The following is a 5962-nucleotide window of genomic DNA, read 5'->3' on the forward strand; positions in this document are numbered from 1 at the left end:
GCTATGGAGGTTTCTGTGTGAGGCTGAGAAGCAGAAGCCAAGCAGCAGCCAGGGCTTGGCAGGGGCTCTCTGCATTTTCCTTGGCTTGCTCTCACTACCTGTCTGATGGTTGCAGTGCAGGAAGGAAATTTTTCAAGAGATTAAACTATTATTGTTTCCTGTGCGGCTGTCTTCGCTGGGGAATGAGAAAAGCTTTAAGGGTCCTTGAAAAGAGATTTGTCTGAATGGGGAGGCTGTTGTGATTCATCCCCCTCCCTCCAGGTGGGATTTGACCAATTTCCTCAGGAAAGTGGTTGATTAGGGTTGGGGATTTATCCACGGCCTAAATATAAGATGTCATAAAGGTGATTAATGCTCAGCTCACCATCACGGGGAGTTAAGAGTTTATAAAAGCTATTTTTAACGGTTTGGAAAGAGGGAAGACTCATTTTTCAGGTTGCCAACATGTTTCAATAGTTAAAAACCTTCTTTGTAGCCCCCAATAATTCATGCTACCCATCGTTAAAGGTCGGCTGTGTTTTCGGATTTTGTAAGTTTTCTTGAAAAATTGATTCAATGTGTTTTGTTGTTTATATAAAAGGCACAGAGGGGAAGGAAAAGACATAAAATGTATTTCCAGCATGGGGAGTGACCACAGCTCCTGGTGACACTCTCAGGCAAGAATCTCCTTTCTTTTTTCCACCAGCCCCGGAGGGTGAAGTTGCTTTCCTGTGTCTATAGCTATCATATAAATAGCACTTGACAGAGAAGACCACAGAGCCCCTCAACCAAATAGAGGGAAAGTAGGACAATCCAGAAAATGCCAGATAGATCCAGGGCTCCCTGCAACGTCTGATGCAGCTGAAGCATACTGTGCTTCCAGGAAACTCTCTAAAATGCTGTCTCCTGTTACAACCGTTCCACACGCGAGGTTGCAACCGTCGATATTACATGTGTCCCTAGTTACAACCAAGCCAACTTAGTTTAAAGTGCTGGTTCTCGACTTCCTAATCCTGGAACCTCATGTTTTGGTGACCACTCCCCCAACCATTATAAAGTTATTTTCATTGCTGCTTCAGAACTGTAATTTTGCTACTGTTATGAACCATAATGTAAATATCTGATTTTTCTGTTAGTCTTAGGCAACCTCTGTGAAAAGGGCCGCTCAACCCCTAAAGGGATCCTGACTTCCGGTTGAGAAGGTTTAAAGGAATCTGTGTGAGTGGCCTCTCTTCTAGAGTTACACTCAACAGTTCACTACCCAGAGAATTCACTAGAGCCACCACGCACTGCTATAGTGCAAACACCATTATTAGTAACTGTGTAGTCAGACTATACACTGACTGATGAAACAGGATTTGTCACTTCAGGTTCGATATTTGGGCTTTGTATGGGTGGTGGATCATGAAAATGTGTTTATTCTCATTTGCCATCAACAATGTTGTCACTTCCTATGATCTTTGCGACATCTTGAAAGGGACTCTATTCAACATGGGAAATCCGATGTTGTCTCTAGAGTGTTTTTAATTCCTTCAATTCCTTTGTAAACATTTATAATATCCTGTTCTCTGCCAGGAATGCCGACTGCTTCTCCATGCTAGGGAGTAGATATGACTCAGACTTTTCAGTGAACTCCCTGTAGAACCTGGCAAACAGCAGGAATGATGTTATCATATGTGTGTGTGTTTGTGTGTATGTGTGTGTGTGTGTGCCCTCCCAATTGTCACGTGATCATATGTATGTGTGTTCTCCTTCTCCAGGGTTATGTGATCTTGTGTGTGTGTGTGTGTGTGTGTATACGCCCTCCCCAGGGTCACATGATCATATCATATGTATATGTGTGCCCTCTCAGGATCATGTATGTGTGTCTGCCCTCCCCAGGTCATGTGATTGTGTGTGTGTGCGTGTGCATGTGTAAATATTCTCCAGGTTCTAGAAGGAGGGTGGTGGTCTCTCCATGTATTGGTTTAAACTATTGCCATGTAAGGATCCAGAAGGGCTCTTTACATCAAAAGGTGTGGCTAAGCAGCTCCTAGTCCTGAGAGGAGAACCTGTTACTATTTCTTTGTAAACAGACAGAGTACCAAGCTACCTCCTAAATATTTTACTTCTATACCACAAATTAGACAGGTCTCAGTCCCCATCAGAGAAGCCTCTTTCCAGAGCAGACAGTGGTTTGTACAGAGTCACACATCTGGTCCAAATGGAGAGAGTGTCTGTGGACTGATAGCCCATAACTGGGGTTTCTACATCACCCCCTCTGCTCTTAAGGAACACGGAGGAAAGGGAGTGGGCAGAGGACACACGCCAGAGATGAAGGAAGATTCTAGGAATCATGTCTCCTAGACACAGCGGGACTATTGCATCATGAACTCACAGTGCTTGTGGCTAAGGGCACAAGACCTGCACCAAATCAAGCCGGTTAACATCTAGCAAGGGTGGAGGAGGGCTTGGGAGGACCCAACCCCTAACTGAGGAGCTACTGGCAGCTGATGGCAACTAGAGGAGGGAACCCTGGTTTTCTTCACGGCTGTGGCCTCTAATAGGTTAACCACGCCCCAGCAGATACACAGTTGAGCAGCACTGTCTGGGACTGAGTGCATTGTGGAGAAGGAAGACAAAGTCAGAAGCAGGTCTGGGGACAGAAGCTGGGAGCAGTTGGAGGGGGAAGAGGATGGTGGTTGTGATCAAAGTACACTGTGCACATTAAATTCTCAAATGATTAAAAGCAAAGCATGCCAGCGTAGTGCTGTGGCTATATACCACAATGCATGAGTCACGTGGTCATTGTCTCTATCAAAATTTTGTAATTCCAAATAGTTATCTATTACTAGACGATGTGACTTGTTTTCCCACTGGATCTCTTAAATCCTTCACCATTTAGGTCAATATCAAAATAGATAATGCATAAGCTCCATGAGATTTGTTCAAAAGATTGTGGAGAATTTAAGTCTGGGATGAGCAAAAAAAAAAAAAAAAAAAAAAAGAAAGAAAAGGCCTGGAGCCTGTACGTGTGGGAAGAGCTGAGGCCAGGAGTCCATGCTGACATGGGCTCAGCTGCTGCCCCAGAGGGCTTGCTCAGCCACCTTGAGCTCCTCCTGTGTGGGTTTGTAGATCATTATTAGTGTGACCATGGCACCAAGCAAGCACACATTTGTGGTACTTTCTGGCTCTTTGCTAGTGCTGGAGACAGGGAAAGATCGCTTGATTTGATTTTAAAATAACAACTAAAACTTAGATAGACTCTGACTGAAAGATCAATGGTGGATTAAGGGTGGATCTTTCCGCCACAATTAACTTAACCTTGGAAGTTTCCCACAGATACCTCAGAGATCTTGCTCCTGCAGGATTCTGAATCCTGTCTTGTTGGCAACCAGTATCAACCACCATAGTGGTTCATTACAAATCTCAGGGAAAACTCTCCCACTCTGCACTGTAGTCAGAACAGCCAGCAGCCGCAGAGCGACCATCAAGAGTCAATGTCCAAAATAAGCAGCGATCCACACCACCTCAGACTTACTTCATTCCTCTCAGACAACCCTCCAAGGCCCGGTGATAAGCAGATACAGAGGGTCCCACTAAAATAGTGAGTGTTTGCATAGACGTGGGCCCTTTCGCTGTGTTGATCGACACCTCTCTGTGGGGACTAGACTTTGATGTTAGGGACCCCCTTCCCTTTTCCACTCCACTATATGCAATGTGGAGCCTTCTAGGGCCATGGTTCTGGCTACTCAGAATCACTTCCTGGGAAATTTGAAACAGAGAAACAGTATCTATTCTGTCTGATTTCCTGCAGTGGTACCCACAAGCTATGAAAAGGAGTCCAGTCAGGGATGGGGGAACAAAACAACGTGAAGGAGAAGACCATGCCAAGTGCCACGTCCAAGGCTCAGAACTGCTCCTGTCCTTGGGCAATGCAACATCTGCTTAACATATGCCCTCTTTGCCTAGGTTGCATTAAGTTCAATTATCACCACTTACAATTGCCGTATATAAAATCAGAGTAAGTTTCCCATCAACCTTCCATGTAATCCACAGCAAGTGCTTGAGTCCATGCATGTTTGACTGGATACAAATGGCACCAAAGTCACCAGATCAATATCCGGCATGTGCTCCATCTCAGAGGGGTGTGTGTGTGTGTGTGTGTGTGTGTGTGTGTGTGTGTGTGAGAGAGAGAGAGAGAGAGAGAGAGAGAGAGAGAGAGAGAGAGAGAGAAGAACATCAGTTACTCAATAATACAGAATGAAAAACACACAAGGCAACCTTCTGAGAGCACACAGGATGTCACCCTGGTCAACAAAACATCAGCTCAAAGCCTTTCAGATCTTTCTTGGCCTTTAAAACTGTACCAGGAAGGATGTGTTCACCATGCACACCAAAATCGACAATCATCTTTCTCCCCTTCTCAAAAGTCCCATCCATGCCTATCCCATAATCCATCCAGTCTCTGTCACTCTTTGTGCATTTGCCCTTAGAAAACCTCAGGGTTCGCAGCTGGAAGACTGGCACTAATCCATCTACTCTTCCAGGTCAGTCATGTTTTCTTCTATCATCAGCAAATACTCTTTAGGAGTGTTTCCAACAAAGGCTGTGTCCTGAGCTGCTGCAAACAGGATTCCTCCAGCTGAACAGGATGCTGTGAGTCCTTCTAAACAAAGAAGTGGCTATTAACATATGCCTGAGTTATTTTCACGTGATATACTCTAAATATAAAATCACACAGGAGTGAGGATTTATAGTAAAAATATATATAGAAACACACACACGCTGTGAATGGAAACTTCTATGAAGAAGCTATGACAATAAACAAGGGCTGGTTGACTAATTAGAATTTCAGTGATATGGAAAGGTTGGAATGTTGCAAGTCTAGAGCTAACCTATCTTGAGCTATTTTTATCCTTTCTCCAAATGCCATTTTTGCTCACCTCTGTATAAGGCATAACATCCTTGTGACTATTGAATAAATGCTTTGGAATATATGAACAGACACCCTATCTTCCGCCACTCTGAAAGCTAAAACAGTCGTCAGCATCTGAGGACTGTAGTAGACATTCCCTCTGCTTCTCTGTAACCTGCCTACCCGAGGGTTCCACCAACGTATCTGAAATGTTTGTAGGTGTGTGATTTCTTTTGTTCTGTCACTATCAAAACTTCACAAAACTGCTGCCATGTCAAAACATGGTACTGGGACTCCCCGACTCTTTGTTCTCCTGCCAGCCAGTCACTCACTCACTCATATTTGGCTCTAGGATTAACTATTTCTTATCCCCTTTAGTGTGGGTGCTTTCTTGCATCAACAACATACATGTCTTAGCATACATGTTTGTGTGCAGTACATGTGTATGTCAAAGGACTGATGTGGTCTCCATGTGACATTAGATTTCAGAGGTATACCTCTCATTGACTAAGAAGACAGAAAGCTCAAGAGAAGAGTTAGGCAATTTAGAAAGTGATTGTCCTTGTGCTCAGGTGTGGCATTGCAACAGGAAGAACCTGAGCCAACAGAGACAGCCAAGAAACAAAGACAGGCCATAAAGACCCACATGTCCTGGAAGACCTGAGCTGGCAAGGGCTTCCTAATGGGTCTTCAATGTCAGCACAGGAGTTTTTTTTACCATGGTGGCTCAGCATTAATTGTCTTTGAAAGTCAAGGCAAAGATTCATGGTAGCACTGAAGGGAAGTGCTCTTAACTGTAAGCTCTGCTTCATGGACAAGGCCAGTAATACAGGTCAGGGTATACAGGCTGGGACCAGTCAGGGTATACAGGCTGGGACCAGTCAGGGTATACAGGCTGGGACCAGTCAGGGTATACAGCCTGGGACCAGTCAGGGTATACAGGCTGGGATCAGTCAGGGTATACAGCCTGGGATCAGTCAGGGTATAGAGGCTGGGACCAGTCAGGGTATACAGCCTGGGACTAGTCAGGGTATACAGCCTGGGATCAGTCAGGGTATACAGGCTGGGATCAGTCAGGGTATACAG

The sequence above is a fragment of the Grammomys surdaster genome, unplaced genomic scaffold (assembly GCF_004785775.1).
Source record: "Grammomys surdaster isolate TR1022 unplaced genomic scaffold, NIH_TR_1.0 126118, whole genome shotgun sequence".
In the NCBI taxonomy this organism is placed as follows: domain Eukaryota; kingdom Metazoa; phylum Chordata; class Mammalia; order Rodentia; family Muridae; genus Grammomys; species Grammomys surdaster.